The sequence below is a fragment of the Mus caroli genome, chromosome 18 (genome assembly GCF_900094665.2).
Source record: "Mus caroli chromosome 18, CAROLI_EIJ_v1.1, whole genome shotgun sequence".
Classification (NCBI taxonomy): Eukaryota; Metazoa; Chordata; class Mammalia; order Rodentia; family Muridae; genus Mus; species Mus caroli.
In genome coordinates this window covers 55957760-55979721 of record NC_034587.1, presented here as the reverse complement: position 1 = coordinate 55979721, position 21962 = coordinate 55957760, and the positions used below count along the sequence as shown (strand labels likewise).

Here is a 21962-nt window from a genome sequence, read left to right as displayed (position 1 = left end):
CTTAGTCCATGGTGATCTGATAGGATGCATGGGACAATTTCAATACTAGAAGCTCCCAGAGCACAGGAGAGAAAGCATCTCCCCTGCATTGTAATTGCTCAGTAACTATAATTTGAGTAAACTTTCCAAACTCTAGTGATAATATACCAAAGCCAGTTTTAAAGTCACATAAATTCTGAAAAAAAGATCCAATTTGGGAATGATTTTGGATGTTCCAGGGTATATTCCAGGCAGGGGTTTCAAATAAGTACCTTTAGAAAAATAAAAATAGTTACTCCATAAAGACACCCTTTAAATAAGTTAATATCTAAAATGGAATATCTGGGTCAATACCAAGTGATAAGATTAAAAACTGACTAATACTATCTCAAAAGATGATTTTCTTCTAAAAGTTTGGTAAGCTTCAGAAGTACTGAAGACCAACAGTAAACTTTGCACACAAATTTTACTCATTAAAGAGAATTCAGATAAAATTCGCCTCCAAGCTTTACATTAATCATCTAGGGAAGAACTTTAAAAGCATGATGCTTTCATGCAGTAACGTCACCATTCTGTTGTGCTTTCCGCTTGTTTAAATAAATACTATTTTAATTCATCTGTTGACCAAACTCAACCTTGCTTCCTGTGAGCAAGAGCCCTGGTCAAGGTCAGTAGCACCGAGTTCTCCCTATCTACAGCTGTGCCTTAGAGGGCCTGAAGCACAGGAAGGTAATCTATGCAAAACTGAGGTCCACACAACCAGGTTAGTTTACCTATAAAATTTATTGGAATCAAGGCTGAATACTCACTCTGGCCATAATGAAACACATAAGAAACTAAAACTACAGCTCCTTTGAAAGCCTCCTGTCTGTCAACAAGATACACAGGGGATAAATTATCCTTTCTAAATACAACAACCCCATTAAAACACAGCACTGAATCTCATGAAAAACTCATCACCTGAATACTGTTTCTCCCACACTCATTGCTTTATGGTTTTGATAACAAGAAACTGAAGTGCCATTGATATCCCACACAGATGACACAATCTAATTAGCAATCACACACACAACATTCAAAGGCCGACCTCACACACAAAGTTTCTAACAATGGACGTGTCTAATAGGCAGCTGTTGAAGAACAGCACAGTCTGAACATCTTGGCTGGGAGTGTCATCTGAGAAGTCCTGATAACATCCATGTTCAAAGCAAAACAACCCCAAGGTTTGGTACTGGCCATAGAAGGTTTTAAAGGGCAAAAAGGAGTGGTCACCAAAAAAACCAAAGAATTGAAAATGTTGACAGAGCCATTGGGAACATAGCAACAGCAGTATAGAAAGTGACTATATGATTTAACGAGTATCCGGCATTCTAACTATTAAAACACATTATGTTTGTTTACGTTTCCTGTCTCATTAAAGTTTAATTTGCCTGAAGTGGCCACAGGTCTCTCCAGGGGTAAATGGCAGCATTCTGTTTGGGGGAGAGAAGGCTACATGGTAGGACTTCCTGGTATTCTGGAAGGAGGAGCCATTCAAGTTCAGCTCCTCAGAGTTCTTCTCACCTGCAGCGGGACCTGTAACATCACATGGGTTATAAGGTCCATAGATGCTGAGTGCTTTGCACTTCCAAACAAGGCATTTTTATAGCCAACAACTAACCCCAGGCTAAGCTTTGGTCGTCTGCTCCCGCTGGCCCAAATGTACACCCTTGCGATGACAAGTTTCCATGTAAAATCCTGGCAGGATCAAAGGTATGTGTTCACACATGCTTTTCTCCTGTTCATCCTTGGCTCTGTAGATGTTTCCCAATAGTCTTCTACTGCCTTTTCACAATGAGTTTGCTGTCAGAACTCAGGTGTTGTGAAAACCATTGCAAACTCCTAGCCATTGGACGTTATCACTGGACATGGTCTACAAATGTGATGCAATCAGCAAACAGACAATAGAAAATTTTAAAAGGAGGTGGCCAAATTGAAAAAGGTTTCTTCAGGTATGCCTGTGCTTTGGACAAACTTAAATGAGCATGAGTGTGGTATCACATGTACATCTTAAGGTAGAAATTTGAGACCAGGAAATGTGTGACTATCATTGATGTTCCAGAACACAGATCTTATCATAAACATCATTACAGTTACATATCAGTCTGATTTGCTATCCTGAATGTTGCTGGGGGTGCTGGTTTATTTGAAGCCAGTATCTCCAAAAATGCCAGCCCTGTAAGCATGGTATTCTGGCTCACAGACTGCGTGTGAAACAGCTAAATATTGGTGTCAACAAAACAGATTCCACCAAGCTACCTATAGGCAAAAAAAGATAGGAGGAAATGGTTAAAGAAATAAGCACTTAATCAAGAACACTGGGAACAATTCTGACATAGTAGCATTTGTGTCAATTTCTGGTTGGAATGTTGACAACATTCTGGAGACAAGTGCCAATATGCCTTGGTTCAAAAGATGGGAATGCAAGTGGGACCATACTGCTGGGAGCTTTGGATTGTATCCTACCACCAACTCATCCAACTGACAAGCCTTTGCAACTGTTCCTCCAACATGTCTACAAAATTGATGTTATTGGTACCATCCCTATGGACCAAGTAGAGTCTATATTTTTCAAGTCAGATAATGGTGGTTACCCTTACCCCATATCACAACTGAGGTAAAATCTGTTGAAATATGCCGTGAGCTTTTGAGTGAAATTGTTCCAGGGACAATGAGTTTCAACATAAAGAATGTGCCTGCCAAAATGTTAGACATGGTAACATTTCTGGGAATAGCAAAATTGACCATCAATGGTAGCAGCTGGCTTTGCTGCAATATGATTATCCTGCACCATTCAGGCAATATTAGTGATGGTTATGCCTCGGTACTGGTTGTCACTTAGCTCACATAACTAGCAAGCTTTCTGAGCTTTAAAAAGGATTGATTGCTAAGCACAGTGACACACATCTTTAATCCCAACACTTGGGAGACAGAGGCACTCAGATATCTGTGAGTTCAAGCCCAACCTGGTCTATATAATGAGTTCTAGGACAGCTAGAGATATGTAGTGAAATCCTGTCCCAGACCAAAACAAATCACACACACACACACACACACACACACACACACAATTGATTGCCATTCTGTTAACAAACTGGGAAGGTGGCTCTAATTCCTGAAATTTGGTGGTGCAGGCATTGTTGCTATGGTCCCAGGCAAGCCCACGTGTGTCTATACCTACTCTGACTCTCCTCCACTGTGGTTTTTGTTTGTTTGTTTGTTTGTTTGTTTGCTGTATATGACATGAGAAAGACAATCACTGTACAAGCCAACAAAGCTGTAGACAAAAGGGCTATTGGAGCTACCAAGGTCACCAAGTCTGCACAGAAGGCCACTCGTAATTACCCCTAACAACTGCCACCCCATTCTTACTTGGTAATGAAAGCTGCTTTCAGAACTATTTGTCTACATTGGCTATTTAGGTATAACAGTAACAGACTGTTCAATGACAACAGTGCACTGTAAACACTTCAAAGGAATGATGTTTTATGGGCCATTTATTATTTATTTATGTATTTATTTCATGTGTGTATGTGTGTGAGAGAAGAGAGAGTTTTTTTAAATCAATATCTTAAAATGGGAAACAACCAAAAAACAACCCTGTAATAGAATTTTGAGACCCATCTAAAAAATTAATAATAATAATAATAACAATAACAATAATAGTCTATACCTTACCACTGTGAGCTTCATAGTATTTACACTGAACGCCCATGGCATGCAAAAGAGAATATTATGATTCTTGGACACATAAGGAAGCCAAGCAGACCACAACCTTCATGTGCAGTCAACAGAATTCCACCTATTGCAATGGTTATGTATTGACAATAATGCTGAGCCTGGGCTTAGAACATCCTGGGTGTAAATAGGAACAATCATTTCCCTATAGTTTCAGATGGAAAACAGCACAATTTTTAAAAAAATCTCACTCTTTGTCTTGGGCAGTATTTGGAGTTTTGTTAGTGGATTAAGATTTTTAAATGTAAATTGCAAGAATATAGTCTTTTTGATTCCCCTAGCCTAAGCCTTCAGAAAATTGCTCTGGTGAGACTGTGACAATTATAATTAATAATAAATAATAATAACATTTTCAGAAGAGATGGGAGCTTTAAAAATGTTATTCTTTTGAAATAATTGTATTATTATCCTTTCCTAACCAAAAACATGTATAAAAATCCACACAACACACACTATTTTTCTAAACCAGTATAATTGTAGCTGCATTATAAGTATTTATCCTTATACCCACAATAAAGTGTAGCTCTCACCCCTCACCGAAGAACCTTCTTTTGGCAGGAGACGGAGACCATTGTAGACAGCCATAGTGGGTGAAGCCACCAGTTGACTGTAGGCTGCCTAGCCCCAGTTGTTACATCTACAGCACAATGCCTACACCTAAGGCACAGAGACCATCACAAAAGTAGGGTCAGACCACAGTACCTGGAATTCTGCTGTGAAGGCAAGCTACACCATGATCTCAACAACATGGCTGCCTTAATAAGGCCGGAACAATTCTAACACAGGTAGACATGTCACTGGAAATGGGAAAAACCTCACAGGGTCCCACCCCCAGATAAAGAGCTACAAGCAACTAACAACTGCTGACAGGAGGAAGATGAGCCGTCTGATTGGTTATCCAGTACTCTAGAAATGTATACACAGAGGAAGCAGTGAATTAATTCAGTAGGTTGTATTTATATATTTGTTTATTTTTTTATGTGTACAACATGTAAAAACAATGTTTAAAAAGAAAAGGAGCCCAGTGAATTTGGGCAGAAGTAGGGATGTTGTAGGCATGGGGGAAATAAGAGAGTAGGGAAAATGATGTAATTATACTTTAAATAGAAATTTAAATTAAACATATGCATGCTTGGATCAACTCTAATTGTACTGGTGTTTCTATAACTTGCTAAGAACACTGATTTGATGATTTTCTTAAATTCATATAGAGCCGGAAATGGATTGATTCATTCTTTTCCATTTCACTCAAATTTGATGGTATACTAACATATATTGATTAAACAGAATGAAAGGCACTTCTTAGTTAGGGTTTCATTGCTGTGAAGAGACACCATGACCAAGGCAACGCTTACAAAGAAAAACATTTAGTTGGGACTGGTTTATAGTTTCAGAGGTACAGTCCATTATCATCACAGTGGAAAGCATGGCAGCAGGCAAGCAGACTTGGTGCTGAAGGAGCCATCTTGATCTGCAGGCAGCAGAAGGGGGCAGTCTTCTAAAGGCAGTCACGTGGAGACTCTGATTCCACAGTGGGTAGAGCTGGAGCATAGGAGACGTCAAAGCCAACCCACATAGTAACAAGGCCACACCTATTCCAATAAGGCCACACCTCCTAGTGGTGCCACACTCTGTTGGCCAAGCATTCAAACACATAAGGCTATGGGGGGAAGTGGGGCAAACCTATTCAAACCACCACAGAACTGTATTATTAAATAGAGTACTTGCTCATACCATTTGAATTTAAATATAGCTCAACACTGTCCAAAAGAAAAAACCCTATTTGAAATTTTTGATCAAATTATATATAAAAGTTTGTAAGACATTATTCCATGTTCACCAAAAGAATAAGATTATTTCAGGAATTTGTTCAAAAGTACAGTAAACACATAGAAGACAAAGACATCTTCCTTATGTTTCCTATACTTGTAAGGACCAGAATTCCAGGCATTCTCCTGTGAACCAGTCTTTCCTAGACATGCTCACAGGTAAAAGACAACATTTTACAGGGTCCCATTCCTAGCTATAGAACTCCTAGCAACTGATGACAGCTAAGATATGGACCATTAGCCTCACCCAAAGATGAGTCCCTTTGTGGCTTGTCCAATGCAAAGTAATTGGCCCTGATATTGTATGCACAGCAACAAAAACTGATTCAGCAGGTTGTATTTATATAATTGTGCATTATATATTTATATATGTATATATATATATATATATATATATATATATATATTCATGAATGTGTGTGTATGTAATGATGGTAATTGAAAAAAGAGGCTACCAATTTGAGAGAGGACACGAAGGGAGGAAAAGGAAGGAGGAAAGTGATATATATTTTTAAATGTATTAAAATAGCAAATATCTATTTAAGGAATGAAATTGTAATATCTGCAGGAAACAATTGGGACTAGGAGGTATAACAGTAGCCAAGATAAAAAAAAAAAAAGGCTCCGGAAACATGTACCACATTTTCTCTCATCTATCAATGACATGACATTGATAGCTGAGGTGACAGGCATATGAGAGGGAGAAAGTTAAGAAGAGAGGAGGGGAACATGAGAGAGTAACAACATAAGGGATGTAACTGCAGGCACTATTTGAAGGAAGGAACAGGACAAGAAATGAGGAGTGGCAACAGAGGAAGACAGTGTGGAAGCAAATCTGAACAAGACACAAGGATATACACATATGAAAATTCCAAAACAAAGCCTTTTATTTTCCTTATTAACCAATGACTTTTGATTCTAACAAAATAAAAGTAATAGAATTAAAAGAGAAACACACACACACACCAACCATTTTGCTCAAAGGTGAGAAACTCAAGGCTTTCTCACAAACATCTGGAACAAGTCAAGGATGGTTTGTCTCTCAACATCTACTGGAAGTCTCTACTAATGGAACAGGACAACAAAAGTTAAACCTAGGTATAGGTTTAGGTATAGTAGAAAGAATGAATTTCTTTAAAAAGTAGAGATTGCATTACTGCAAGAACAAGTCATATCACTACAGTGTATTCCCAAAGCCAGCACACCACAGGGAAACCCTTTCATTTACGATGGGAATGCAAAATGGCACAACAAACATGAAAGATAATTTGATGATAATTTGCTGATTTTCTTGAGAAAGTAAACAAACTCATTCTTGTATGGAATCCAGCAACTACACTCTTTGGCATTTAGATTTTGTTTCTCCAAAAATGGCTCCTGGGGCAGACCTAAAGAAGGTGGCAAGGGAAGGAAGAAAAGAGGAGCAGGCAGACACTCAGAAAGAAAGCTAGGATTTACAGGTCTAAGTTCTGAGACCACATGGCATGGAGGAAGAGCAGCATATTTGTTTTCTATAGTTGAACAGAGAGGCCTGGTTATTTAATTGAGCTGAACAAGACAGTGGGATCATTATATTCAGATAAATCAAGAGGCAAGGCTTATGGTATTCAGCTGGATCAAGGAGGTAGGTTTGGCTAATCTTATTAAGAGTAATCTCTGTAGAGGAGCAGTCTTTAAGTCATAAATATCCAGAAGGGAGAAGTTATGATGGACATTTTCTGGATACACTGCCAACATTCACACTCAGTCCCCTGAGGAAGGATTTGTTATGTCTGTCAGTTTCACTCACCACAGGAAGAAGGCTTTGCCATTCCTCCATGGGCCGGAGGCTCAGGGGTCTTTGAAATGGCCAGCTCATGTCACCACACACAGTCACTAAAGACTTTAATCTCTCTCAGGGCTTTCTCTGATCTCTAAAATCTATTTTAGTTGGATTTTTTTTATTTACATAGAAATCACTAAACTAAAGCTGCCTTATGCATAATTATCTGAAATTAGAAATCATGTCTGTCATTGGTCAAATGGGTAAACAAAGAACTTAACAGTGGGACATAAGAATTGCTTAAAACAAAACAAAACAAAACAAAAACAAAAAACCCTAATGTGTTCTAGAGCCTGGTATGTTGTTGCATGCCTATAAGTCAAGCTCTTGAGAAGCAAGGAGACCTGGAGTTCCCAGTCATCCACATACAGAGAACAAGTCCAAGGTCAGTCTGGGCTACATGAGACCCTGTCTCAAAAATGTGAGTTATTGATCTAAGAAAACAATAACAAACACATGGGAGACTCTGAGATGCACATTGTAAACAAAGTAAAGCCAATTTGAAAAGACTATGTGTACCTCTGTGTGTGTGTGTGTGTGTGTGTACTTATATACCATGATTCCATATGTTCTATTCTCTAGACAACTACAGGTTAGAGAAGAAAAGCATCAAAATAGCAAAGCACATCAGAGATTTGCAGAATGTTGTGTAGGGCAGGAGGAAGAACAAATGAGTAAGGCAGTCAAAAGCTCAGTAAAGAGCGGGGCTTGGTGGTGCTTGCCTTTAATCCCAGCACTTGGGAGGCAGAGACAGGCAGATTTCTGAGTTCGAGGCCAGCCTGGTCTACAGAGTGAGTTCCAGGACAGCCAGGGCTACACAGGAAAACTCTGTCTCGAAAAATCAAACAACAACAACAAAAAAGGCTCGGTAATGTATTGAAATATGTCATTATGCATCTGGCCAAATTCACATAATAACAATACTAAGAAAAAGCTCTAAATTAAACTATAGATTATTAGAATGCCACCAAGACCAGTCCCCATAAAATAGATCCTTTATTTGGCACTTAATAGTCATCAGTATTTTTAAATCAAACATTCCTAAATATTATACGAAATATGTCACTAGACTCTTTTTTTTCAATGAGAAATAGAACATTAAAAGGCAACCTTGTAATGAATAATAATCTTGGAAATAAAATAAAACCTAAAAATAAATTACTTTAATGTTTAATCCACACCACAGTGGAGTTCTTTATAAGGAATGAACATGTAAACTTTCTAGAAGAATGCTCTGTTTGAATGGAAAATAAAGAGCGAGTAACTAAGAAACAAACAACAAAAATCAGATTTGTTTTTGGGTTTTTATTTGTTTTGTTTTTTTGTTTTGTTTTGTTTTGTTTTGTTTTGTTTTGTTTTGTTTTGTTTTTTCGAGACAGGGTTTCTCTGTATAGCCCTGGCTGTCCTGGAACTCACTCTGTAGACCAGGTTGGCCTCGAACTCAGAAATCTGCCTGCCTCTGCCTCCCAAGTGCTGGGATTAAAGGCATGCACCACCACTGCCTGGCACAAAAACAGATTTGATCAAAGAATCTATAAGGATTCTTCCCATCTTGCCATACTAAAATCTCCATTCAGAAATATATCTCTATTATATCTTTCTGCTGAAGTATGTTGTTTCTGGTCTTTTGCTTATGACTACAGTGGGTATATCAAGCAATCAATTCAAGTAGATCATTCAGTATTTCCAAATTCATTTAAAAGACTTATTTTAAATTAAAACTTTAGTCTTAATCATTTCACCAACACCTTTATGGTTATAATAAAACTTGATATTTTGAAATCTTTTATTTCTTCACAGCAAAAACAAAAAAACTTGCTTGAAATAAGTAACTACTTCTGGAATCCATACACCTGGGAAATTCTTTGATTACTACGTTGTTTTAAAATATGTCTCTATAGTTATTGAGAATGTTTCATGTGTGTGCGTGTGTGTGTGAGTATGTGTGCTCTTATACTACATATCAGTATTTTTTAAAGTATGTTACATATAATCTAAACAAGCATTGGGTGACATTAGGTGAAAAAATATTCTATTTATTTAGTGGAGATGTAGCATATGCACAAAGGGCTGCTGGATTCTGAGCTGCTTACATTCAGGATAGATGGTCCCTAATACAGCGTTCATGTGAGCTTGCTTATATGCCATCATATTGTGGCTACTTAGTATTTAAACATATCACTTCTACTTCAGATGCCTGCCTTTTGGGATGGCTGAATTCTGAATCCTCATCTCATCATCTATGAGACACACTTCTGGGTGTGTCCATGTGGGTGTTTCAAAGGTTTTAACTTAGGAGGAAGGACTCACCCATAGATTGGGAATTGAATAACAGAGGAATAAAACAGAAAGCTGGCTGAGCCCAGTACTCACCTCTGTGTGCTTCCCGTGTATAGACAAATTGTGAGCAGCCATTCGGTGTCTGTACCATGCCTTCTATCTGGACAGACCAGATCTCAGACAAAACAAAATTCTTTTCAAAATAAATTCCAAGTGGCTTCTTGCCAGGAATTTTGTCACAGCAACCATTGAAGTAAATAAAAAACCTTTGCATTAATTACTAATATATCTTCTTGAATTCCTTTGTGTGTGTGTGTTTTCCCTGTTTTGGGGAGCCAGTTTCCACAAGAAATCCAAATCATTTTGTCCTTAAGAATGCATTTTGGATAAATGTCAAATGGGAAAACAGCAAGTTCTGGGACTGAAACTCAGCTCAGGACAGTTCTCAGATTACTTTAAGACCTCTGCCACACCTCAGCCTGTGGAACGATATTTCCCTACTCTGGTAATGCGCATCCCAGTTTAAATCACTGCTTTTGATTCTTGATACAGGAAAAGAGCAAAGGATACCCTAAGGTACCTGATATCTAGAAAGCAGTTGTGAATCTTTCTGCCGCTGTTATCCCCTACACTCAAGGATGGAGATGTGAGCTCTATTTTCTGTTCCTGAATCGCATTCTCTGTATTGACTCTCTCTGCCAGAAAGGCAGATCTCCAAGTGTCCCACCTATCCATCTGCTCGACAGCCCTGGGGAGGAGTAAGAACCAGAGGTCTTGCAGCTGCTTCTCAGCCATAATGCTTTCATTTCACCAAAGGCAATTCAAGTGGTTCTGCTGTTTTACACTCCCGGTTCACAGGTTAGCAGCTGCAGGTTAGGAGTGAACTTAAACCTATTTCAATACTCGCACTTAGAATAACGGTCCCTCTGACAGAGCAAACCCATGTGAAAACTCACAGCATCCCCATGCCCGGACAATCCTGCCTCACAGACGATGAACTTCTCAGTACTGTGGTGATGAGTTACACACCCAGACTGGCACATTCCATTCCTCGGAGGTGATTTACAAAGAGGGGGTCAGAGTGTAGCTAACTCAGTGTAATGGGATGCAATTGCTAATGGCATCCCCAGCAATTAAGAGCTCTCAGGAGATACTGTACTTAAGGGACAATATAATTTGCCCTCAATATATTCGGTGAATTTTCGACTTTAAGATATTAAGTGATTTTAAATAATAAAATAGTTTTATGACTACTGAAAATTGAGAAATGGTCAATCTATGAAGAATTTAGGGCAAATGGGCTTTTGCAAATCAGACCAAATCAGAGTATTCCAGACCAAGGACACAAGATAAAAAAAAAATAAAAAATAAAAATAAAAAAGTAAGCTGGGTGTGGTGGCGCAGTCCTTTAATCCCAGCACTCAAGAGGCAGAGGCAGGCAAATTTCTGAGTTCAAGGCCAGCCTGGTCTACAAAGTGAGTTCCAGGACAGCCAGGGCTATTCAGAGAAACTCTGTCTCGAAAAACCAAAACAAACAAACAAACAAACAAAGTAAAATAAAAATTCATGGCATTGTGAACCAAGTGCCAGTATACATTATGTCACAGTCGTTTAACTTTCCTGGGAGCAGGGCAATTTTTTTGAGAAAGTAAGCAGAAATAGATCGTGCTTTTTTTTTTTTTCAAGACAATGAATGATTTTAAGTTTAAAAGTACCTTATCCAGAGTGACATATTTTAAAAAGATAACTATAAAAGTGCTCACTTGGCAAGAGGATATGCATAAGAAGCCAGGTCCTCATTCCTCCAGGGAAGGTAATGAGGTCCTTGATCAAGGCTCTGCATATAAAAACTACGGAAAAGATGTTTTACAGGACAATAGAGACTACTGACAATTCCTAACAGCAATCAAACAATGGGAGTATTAGGAAGTAAGAATGTATATAATCATTTTCAAATCATGAATGAGGTAAATTGCATCTAAAATTATCTTTAAAACTCAGCCGCAATTTGAAAGGAAACACTTTGTATTCATTAGAACAGGAATAAGAATTTTATATGCAGAAAGTAGCTAGTTATGTAGGAACATAATTCAGAGACATAAAAAGAAGCAGAAGTTGTTCGATTATTTGAATATGCAGTTAGAGGTAGCTAAGTTTTGAAAATTCACGGGGCTCTGAAGTTTCTAACTTTATTAAGAAGTGTAACAAATAAAAGAGGAATGAGTTATTTCAGAGACACATGTGGTGATGTACGGATATGTATCAGTGATTATAGCTGATAGGATTATATCGCTAACAAGGCATAATCAGCAGAGACAGAATGTATGACATAGAGGTTTCATAAACAGAACGGCAAAAAAATTAACTCACGCTTAATTACAGAGCCATCAAATCTAGCAGAGACACCGAGAACCACATGACCACTATGACCAAAAGGTTAGAGCAACAGACAAAAGGCATGAGACACAACATGAGTTGGGCTAATGAGTGTGACTCATCATAAGACCTGGTCAGTGAGCTAAAGATCAAACGGAAATTGAGCTAAAGAGGCCAGAGAAGCCTAGAAACAGTAGTGAGATAGGAAAGAAGGCAGAGAACAAGACAAAGGCAGCAGAAAGTACTGGAAAAGGCATCAGGTGGGAGCAGGGCATTCTGGACAAACACAGAAGCACTTCTCAGAACATTGTTCATTGATTACAAGTCTGCTTTCAGAGTGCTCTGGGTGAGCAGATGGGAGAATGAGTGGTTTGTAATATTCATCTAGACATAGACACATGATGGCACACACACAGCAGAGATGAGATGTCATCGGAGCTGTGGTCACAAGCTTCTGAAACAGACACTAGGATACTTGTCGGATAAGAGGAGCCTCTGCTACCAAGAATTTTTAGATTATACTAAAAGACCACGATGTTTTCTTCTAAACATGCAGGTGGAAAGGATTAGATGAGAAATCTTCCAAGAATCCTGAAACCTCACAAACTGCAATCAGTAAGAGAAACACTATTAAGATAGAAATTCAGTGTCTCCCTGCCAGCCCCTGTCTACTCCCACGGTTTTCATCCTTTTATCTTTCTGAGTCTCTAGAAATCTGTTTAGATGGTGGGATTATTTAGAATGTTTGGATCTTGGAATGGCCTGGGTAGGGAATGCCAGGCTCAGGAAGCAAGAGTGGGTATGTTGGGGAGCAAGGGGAGTTGGGAGGGGATAGAGGATTTTCGGAGAGGAAATTAGGAAACGGGATAACATTTGAAATATATATAAAGAAAATATCTAATAAAAAAAAGAAAAAAGAAAAAGAAAGTGCATTATAATACAACAAAATACATTCGTAGTTTAAGCAAAACAAGCAAGGAAACAAAAAAAAAACTGGGTTGTGGGGTGAAAAAGTACACTAAAATACAACACTAAGAAAAATATAGGCTTTCTCTCTCTGGAGAGGGTTGAGTGACAGCATTTAGCCCAATTTTGTACACAAAGCAGAAGACAGTCACTCCAGCTGGAAGGTAAGATACAAGGCAGAAATGAGGAGAACACTGCTGTACCAGTTACATTTTGTTGCAGGGATAAAAGTCCATGACTAAGGAAGTGTTTATTTGGCTTACAGTTCAGGATCGAGAGTCCATAACTGTAGGGTAGGATGGCAGCAGTTGGCAAGAGCAAGAAGCTGAGTGACCTCATCTCAAAGCTCTCCTCCTCTGTGATGAACTTCGACCAGTAAGGCTCAACCTCCCAATGGTTACATAGACTCTCTCAAATATCCCCATGAACATGGGAATGATCATTCAAATACATGATTCTATAAGGACATTTCTCATTTAAATAACAACAACTATTAACCCAAGACACAGAAAACAGTCACCCCTTCATCCCCAGACATTGTTCAGTACAAAGAGTAATTTGAAAACTCGGTATTGGGTTAATAAAAACTATTACTCTAATATATTATACCTGTCTCTTAGATCACCAAAAACATGAAAAAATATATGGATACATTTACAGATGGTGTCCTGATAGTGAGTTATTTAAAGAAATTAGGCGTAGGCAATCTTTATTATCTCTTAAAGACAAACAAAACTAAAGGTACTCAGCCTGTGATAAAAATCCAAAAAGAAAGTTAGCTTAAATGGAACATAATAACAGTGCACATATTCTTAATGATGACATTATACATACATTTCATGTTCAGTTAAGCCTTTAATGGATTTCAGCATGACAAGTTCTTTTTATAAAAAAAAAAATGGAATCAATTGAGCTTTTGTGGATTGTCAAAATTAAAGCATGAAATCAAGTGTAAGACACTGTCACACTATGATTCAATCCAAGCAGAATGCTTGTATCCTTAGCTCTCTGTCTGATTGACAAGTAGGTATCACTAATTAAGTATTTCTTCTTAGTCTCAAAAAATAGTTTCTCCCTTTTAATCTAACAAAGTCCCAACCTGAAAGAAGTTAAATGAATATTACTAATATTATCGAGGAACTATAATCCTTACTTGGGAATTCAGTTTATTAAATATAACTTGTAAGTGTAACTTTTATACTCCTATTGATAGTTGTCTCAGAGGCTTACTGCCTCTGTCTGTTATCCCAGGCATCTTCCAGGAAGTTTCTAGCCTCTGTGCAATCTTATCTAGACCTAGACTGTTTTCAGCATCTAAGACTTATTGCTGAATAAGCTCACTCTTTCTAGCTCTTTCTGGACTCTGGCTCAAACTCCTCCCCAAGCTGATTGACTCAATCTAGCTTCTCCTAGTTTCTTACTGAATTTCTCTGCTTGGCCTCCTTTCTAATTCTGGCAATTGTTTTGAATCTCCTGGCTCTCTCAGTCTCTGGCTCATTCTGTCTTCACCTGTGCCTAGCTCATTCTCTCTTCAACCTTTCTCTGTAAAGCTCGCCCAATAAAACGGTTTCCTCTTCCTTCCTCCCTCTTCGGCCTTCTCTTCTCTCTTAAGTAACTTCCTTTTCCTCTCTCTTCTCATGAGAATGGGGTATATCCTATTCTGTCAAATCTTTCTCTAATTATTCACTTTGTCCGCCATTCAATTATACATCACCTTCAAACCTGGGTGCTTCCTTCTACAAACCAACTTCACCTTTATTGTTTGGGATTAAAGGTATGCACTAAGGGTTGTCTGTATTCCAACCAGAGGGATTAAAGATGTGTGTTAAGGGCTGAGCCACAGCACAACAGACAGGTGTTTTCGGTAAATAACACAATCTCAGGTTTCATGGTGTTATCAAATATCCTGCAACAATAAGTAGATATTAAATGCCACTTGTGTATAGACATTATATGATGCTTGTTGATATATACTACTAGATATTTCAACAGAAAGTGAATGAGTGTGTGAGTAAGAACCTTAATCATTGCATGTCTACAGTTTATTTGAAAATCAAGTCATGAAGAGGATGAAGATAAATGATCATGCAAAGGTTGAGAGAACAAAGAACTGTGAAAAACAAGATAGGCTAAAATAGTTCTGAGGCGCAATAACTCATAGGGATCTGCCAATGCAGTAAAATCGCCGCGAGCACAGAGAACACCTCATGCACATTGCCAACCCCCCACCCACCCAAGACCTTCTATCAGGTAACTAGTCTTTAGGACTTAAAGACAAAGTGGACACTGGAGATCTGAAGTGGTTTTAATCCTGCTGATAGATGATGACACAGTTAGTCACTTTAAATAATTCATATATTCTGAGGGTATCAGACAACACTGCGTTCTCTATGTCAATCACCTGCTTGGACTCGGTCAAATTTCCCACCTGATTCATAAGGGGAAACTGTCTCCTGCCAACACTATTTTGTAAGGATCACTGAGGGTTGTTCTAAGGGAAGCGGACCATTCAGACTTGAATTAACTAGAGATGAAGCAATGAGTAAAACAGTGTTGCTGAAGTCCCAGAAGAACAAAAGCATGCGTGGAAATTCACAGCTGCCAGCAACAATCTTACTCTACACAATGAGGTCTCTGGAGACAAGACTCATGGAGGGTTTTCAACTAGCCATAGTACCAGTAACCCATATAAATGCTTGCTGATTTACTGAATGGAAAGTGCAAACTAAGAGTGTGTCTGAATATTATTTTATGTGAAGATGGTATTTTCCAGAAACTATATGATACAATATATGAATTTAAAGACACATCAATCCATTCCAGGATTTTTTTTTCTGTAGCAATATAGTTTTAGGACAGTGATTTGGGCACACAATTTTCTTATTTGTAAAATATAGATATTAATGCTCTTTTGCAAAGTGATTGTGTAATATATTTAAAATGTCTACATTGTTGCACAGAAATATAATGGAAAAAGTAATTCAATCAATGGCATTTAGTTTTATGTTAGTCTTGTTACTCAATAACTAGAGAATTTACAAAATTAAATAAATGGGATGAGACAATAAAAATGAAAACTAATACATATTTTATTATTATTTAATGCTTACACTGTTTTGACTAATTAAATGATGCACTGAAAAATGATTTTTCACTGTGAAATTTAAAATGCAATCACAAAAATTGTTATCATGAAGATTCAAATATATGCAAAGCTATTTCTACCTTATTACATTTTAGAGAACATACTGTCTGGGAATTCTCTTACTTTTAATTATCAGGGTGTAACTATCACATGCCCTCTAAATTGAAAGTATTTTAATTCTCCCATAACTTTTTCTTCTATTTTAAAGTAGAATACTAAGGAATTTGATAATGGTATGTGTCTAAGTACAAATGGAAGTCAATTTTAATCTTCCAGCTTTATTAATAACTTATCTAATAGAGGCATTTTAAACTACATTTAACTACATAACTTAAGAATTGGGCCCAGTGACTCCTTTTTATCTCCAATGCTACCGAATACTTCATCAAGTTTGGCACTTCACAAACTCAAATCATATTGTTTTCTGGTAGCATGGTAAAAAAAATGTTAAAGCAGATTATAACATTGTTAAAAAATTTATACTCACAAATTATTCTTTGTGGAATGAAAAGAATAAAATGTACTCAAAATTAAGAAAGAAGATGACATTTAAGGCGTTGAACAAGTCACATACAACACAGCAGGCAAAGTGCAAACTCCTCAGAAACCAACACAAACCACACTGTCCTCCATCCAATTCATCAGTTCTGCTTATATAGTTTAAATGAGTTTAAATGAGTGTTCAATTAGTACTAAAGTGTATTTACTACTTGCCAATGAGCAGACAGGCAGAATTTAACGTTAGCACTGTATGGACGTTCCATCTCCCTCTACTCAAAAGCTTTTACTGTCCATCTCCCCATCCATTCTTTCCTTACAATACATACTTTTAAGTTCTCTTATAGACCAGGTATTCCACTATGTTCTGCTTAGGCAAACGTTTGCTAGAGAGATGTTTTCAAGTTGCTTGCAGTACAGTGGGGAAGGCAGACAGACAAGAAGCAAGTAAACAGCCACATGCAAGTGATGATAAGGCTTCAGGAAACAGCAGGTAAAAGGCTGAGGTGAAGCCCTACGTTAAACACACTGACAAAGCCAAGGTGAGCTAGGACTTGAATCAACAGGGATCTAAAGGCTGAGGAAGATACAGCTTTGCAGGAAGACAGGAGTTGGGTGGATGAATCCATACAAGCAGGCAGATAATATATGGCAAGAAACCTTGCTAGGAATTGGCTCGGAGTGTTGAGAAAACTCCAAGCAATTAAAGTAAATTCAGCCCACAAATAAGTATGTGCACAATGGTCCACTAGCTTTCGGTTGAATAGGTCTTATTTTCTTTTGACTCAACAGAAGCTGACCTACTGCATTAATTAAAATAGGGCATTGTGCTCAAGCTTATACTTCTGGCTGACCTTCAACTACTATAGAAATAGACTAATGGGTACCTTATCCAAACGAGTGTAACTGAATAAAATATGAAAGCGTGTAAGATGGTGGAGAATATATTTTAGACTCATATCATGCAAAACCACTTATATTGTGCTTTGAAATTACATATTCTTTATGTAAAATGAAATAAATTAAATTTTGGAGAAAAAGAAAAACTTTCATTTAAGCTCAAAATCACTCGGAAGCGAGGAAAATAACTGATTCACACAAGATGTATTTCAAATTAAATGTCTGTAAAGAGTAAGAAAATGAGTGTAGCAGGCAATCAGTACACACAATGACTTAGCTACAATTAGCTAATGCTTAGTTGAAGAAAATATGCATCATAAAACATGACCCATTTAATTATACTAAGTAATGCCTTATAATTAACCATTAATGAATAAATCATTGCATTAATAATGGAAATTGTATCAACTACTTAAAATATCACAGTATTTATGTTGATTTCAGAAATTGGTTCCAAATTTACACCCATGTACTTAACTCTACCTGTATGCCCTCTCAACTATGTGTGTCTGTGTGTCTGTCTTTATCTTTGTGTATTTAAGCACAGATAAAATTTTGAAGCATTATTTTAATATTTAATATTTTAATGTCCCTTTACTTCCATTGCCCTATAAATAATAATGCTGAAAAACATATACCAACATTGACTTAGCTGTATATCATATACAATAATTGTAAAATATTCATAGAAATAAGACACAATCCAAAATGCCACAAAGAGAAGTCACTGGTTAAAGATCCCCAAAGGTGGATTAAATGCAGTGTCAGGATCTCCAGAGAGCTTAGCAGAGAAGTCTAGGGTCTTGCTAGAAAATCTGCACTAAGGAACCCGACTTCCCATTAAGGTAGACAATGCTACTACCACACTTTGGAAAGCTTTGACTGCTCTCTGCAGCTGGAAAAATCTCAAGAAAATGTTCTAAGCTCACAGTGGCCCATTTGCTGGGGGATTCTATCACAGAGTGCTGATCACGTGACTAAACACCTACCATACCACAGGAGGAGCTGGAAAACCCTCTACCCTCCTGTCTCCAATGTAACTTTAAGAGTAGCACGTAATATTCAAAGCCAGTTTGAGAACTGCATCATGAGAAATAGATTCAACACTGGAAAATTGTGCAGATATAGCACACAGTTACATATAGTAATTTTTCCTTTAAAGACAGACCACACAGTGACTAGGGAGATTGCAGTTGAAAAGAGCTTGTTCCGCAAGCACAAGAACGTAAGTTCGACTCCCTAGAACTCACAACAAAACAGGAAGTCAGGTGTAATAATGCACATTTTAACCCCAGTGGTAGGGAGGTGGAGAATGCCACATCTCTAGGTGCTTGGTCATTCTGTTTACCCTACTTGACAGATTCCATGAGAGAATCTTCCCTCAATGAATAGGTGTGTGATTCCTGAAAAATGACCCTTGCATCTGTCTGGCTTCCACATGTACATAACACCCACCTGCATATGTACCCATACAAACAGATGCATGTGTGCACATGTTCATACACACAGAGATAAACAGGCCACAGAGAAAACAAATACAATATGATCTCACACAGAGCAAGCAGCTAAGCTCACTCACACAGAGCAGCTAAGGAGGTGGTCTCACAGAGGTAGAACATAGAATAGTGGGCACGGGAGCACTTTTCTAGGAAGAACGTGCTGCCCAGAGGACAGTTAAGAGGCACAGAGGTGCAGTTGGAAAGGAGACCTGACTTTTAATGGTGTATAGCATAGCAGGATTGTTACAGTTAGAAACAACTAATTGAGCATTTCAAAATGACTATCAGAGAATGAGTTAATTCTTTCAGTAGATAATGGCTATAACAATTACATGGCAATGATCACTGTGCATTAGGCTCTTGTACTTAAAAGTAACGTTGTACTTAATTCAGAGGGGCCATTAGTTGTAAATTAAAAATTTGGAGACCATCTTTTAAAAGACCAAACTTGAAAATACATGGCCAAATTGTAAAAGCACTCATTACACAGATAAAATTTAAAAGTGAGGGTTCAATCCGATTTAATGCATGTTAATTTCTAGCTATTTCTATATATGGGTTTTTAAAGTGTGTCACTCGAATGGAATTCCAAATGGTGTATATTTAACAAGACACAATTGACTTGCTGAAATCTCACAATAGGTGTGAGGATTGATTCTCCATGAACCATTATATTTAGGAAACATACTATTTTAAGAGCCAGTGGAGTTTAAAAGTAGTCACTATCCTACTTATGGAAGTGGATTTGATTCATATGAACCAATCTGTAATATCTCAAGATTACATGTGTGCCTTTCTTGTGACTTCAACCAAAACAGCCATGCAAACATAATAAAGATGTCTTAGCATTAAGTTAAGTGAAAAAAATCCAGACATTAATGTCATTTCTAGATGTGTCCTTTAAAAGCCCTTACTATAGTTGATTCCAAACACTTAGGCAAATTAATGGCTGCCAGATGTAGAGTATAATGCTTGAAGACACGGTCAGGTTTAAACATGGATTGTCTTTGAATGATTCTTTCTCCTCACTCACCATCTTCTGTATAATTAATAGCCACTTTCCCAAATCAAATGCCAATTAATGGGATGCAGATAAAGGCTTAAAGGTCTGTATTGCAATTCAGCCTTAATGAAAGTCAATATCCCTTTGCCAAGAAAGCCCAGATCACATTTGGCTTTCTCGGGTAATTAGTGAGGTTGTTATGGAACCAAATAGCAGTGACTGCTAAATAGCAGAGCTTTTAAATAAATGTCATATTACCCAGAAAAAAGAACAGCAGAAGACACTCTTCAATGTGTACAGAAATGAATTTGTTTTATTCTCTTTAAAGAATATTGGAAAGAGAACAACACACACGGAGAGAGTGAAAGAGAGACAGAGACAGAGAAAGACAAAGACACAGACAGAGACAGAGAGGGAAACATACCTATGAGAGTTTTCCATGAAAACTCTAAGCATTGTCACATAAATGTGGTCCCCACCTGTTTTGTAACTCCTGGACCAAATAGTAACTTTTTAGACAGATGTATAAGACTATTTCCTGATTCGATTTTCTTCCTTTGAACTCTTTCTTAGTCTCTATAAATGTGTTCTGAACACTTTAAACTAGAGGCTTGTGATATTATTATTATTATTTCATACATGAGGACCCTGCAGTGAGTTGAGTAGTGAAATTTGACTTTAAACACAAGGGCCTTTGACTCTGAGTGCCTTTTCCATTACAACCCGGTCACTCTACACTGGCTACATAAATAGAAGATGGTCAGAATCATTCATTTACTGCGTTCTTAAATTGCTTTAGGCAACAGTAACACTAGACACGTTGAGACCCTACACAAGGAGTCCTTTGACTTTAAGTATGAAGTGACTTACAGTGTCTTCAGTGTGTGGGGACAGTGTGGTCACTGAGAAAGGGAATTACGCCAGGCATTGGCTTCCACATTGTCACTTCTCAGGACTTTTTCTCCTCTCCTTTACAGAAATAAAACCATTTCACGAAAACTAATCCTCAATAATGGGTTAGTGATTTTTTTCTCTTTCTCTCAGTTAGACACTGGATAAAACTGAGGGCTTCTACAGCGCTGCAAAAGCCCTCACTTAGGAAAGAATCTTTGTGAACATGAAGAAGACAGTTCCCACACTGTGAGCAAAAGGCACATCCTGGAATTACTACAATTTCATACCTCTAAAATAAGCTAAATCAGAAAAGAAAAAAAAAAGTATCATTTTCGTCTATTACAATGTCTATTCAGAAACATGTTAACATCTATGCAATGTTCTAATGTCTCAGTGATCCAGTCTCACTTTATTCAGTGATTATGCAGAAGACCACAGAAGACAAGGCTACCTGGCCAATCTGCAGCAGGGGAGGACTCCGGCCTGAGAAGACCGTGGGCCTTGCGGATGATTTATTTGCCTGCTGTGCACTGATGGCTGCAATTCGGCAACTGTTTTCTGAGTTCCAGTTGTTCACATGACACTGGGTTATTCCAAAGACAAACTACGTTGAATCCCCAGGTTAAATAAAAGGGACATACTCTACCCTTTTGGTTCTGGCATACACCCACTCTGTAATGTTTTCCTAGCTGTTATTCTATAATCATTTGTTATTTCTCATACTTTACAGAGATATAAAATGAGCATGTAAAAAAAAACCTTCTTGTCACAGCTTCATATTATATAAACACACTAAAAAGATTGTCACAATCCCAGTCACTCAAGTCTCAGTGAGATGGGCACTGTTTCTTTTAGCTGAAAAGGCACAAATACAACAGAACCTGTTAAGGCTATGGCTCACATTTGTGTGGCCTGATAGTCCATTATCCATGTTGCACACACACACACACACACACACACACACTCACACACACACACACACACACACACACAC

At 37.8% G+C, this 21962-nt stretch overlaps 1 protein-coding gene and 1 pseudogene across 2 annotated transcripts in view; one reads left to right on the top strand and one right to left on the bottom strand.

Moving 5' to 3' along the window:
* Chsy3 (chondroitin sulfate synthase 3) overlaps positions 1–21962 on the bottom strand; it is a 242845-nt gene that overhangs the window by 170574 nt on the left and 50309 nt on the right. The window lies entirely within an intron of this gene.
* Positions 2072–3369, top strand: LOC110285086 (annotated as a pseudogene).